Source organism: Penaeus monodon, chromosome 23, assembly GCF_015228065.2.
Source record: "Penaeus monodon isolate SGIC_2016 chromosome 23, NSTDA_Pmon_1, whole genome shotgun sequence".
In the NCBI taxonomy this organism is placed as follows: Eukaryota; Metazoa; Arthropoda; class Malacostraca; order Decapoda; family Penaeidae; genus Penaeus; species Penaeus monodon.
This window is the reverse complement of record NC_051408.1, coordinates 2,039,812-2,040,202: the sequence shown is the minus strand read 5'-3', so window position 1 is coordinate 2,040,202 and position 391 is coordinate 2,039,812. Positions and strand designations below refer to the sequence as shown.

The following is a 391-nucleotide window of genomic DNA, read 5'->3' as shown; positions in this document are numbered from 1 at the left end:
TAACAACTAAATCTATCTATGTATATATGCCTATATCTTTTATCACAGTGTGATAAATGGAAAAAAAAAATTGTCTTCTTAATATTTAGCAGAAAACGTAAGATGGGGGGGGGGGGAGATAAAACAGATTATCTATAAGTATGAAGTATTAAGGCATAGCCGAAAAAAAACTATTCCATCCATTATCTTTTATCAAAAATATGTATCAGTATACCTTTACATACGTGTGTGTATATTTTTTGATGTTCACATAAACTGTGCATCAAAATTATTTATTCAAACAAAATCATATACTTGCGTCGAATCAGTTTATCAAAATGACTTAAAATACAATAAACCATACGCCATACATATTTCAAGGAGCCAAGTATATTGTGTCTCCATAATCTAA

General features: G+C 28.9%; 1 protein-coding gene across 1 annotated transcript in view; it reads right to left on the bottom strand.

Annotated features, from left to right (window-relative positions):
* LOC119587711 overlaps window positions 1–391 on the bottom strand; it is a gene marked incomplete in the record, with an annotated part of 56,547 nt that overhangs the window by 1,877 nt on the left and 54,279 nt on the right.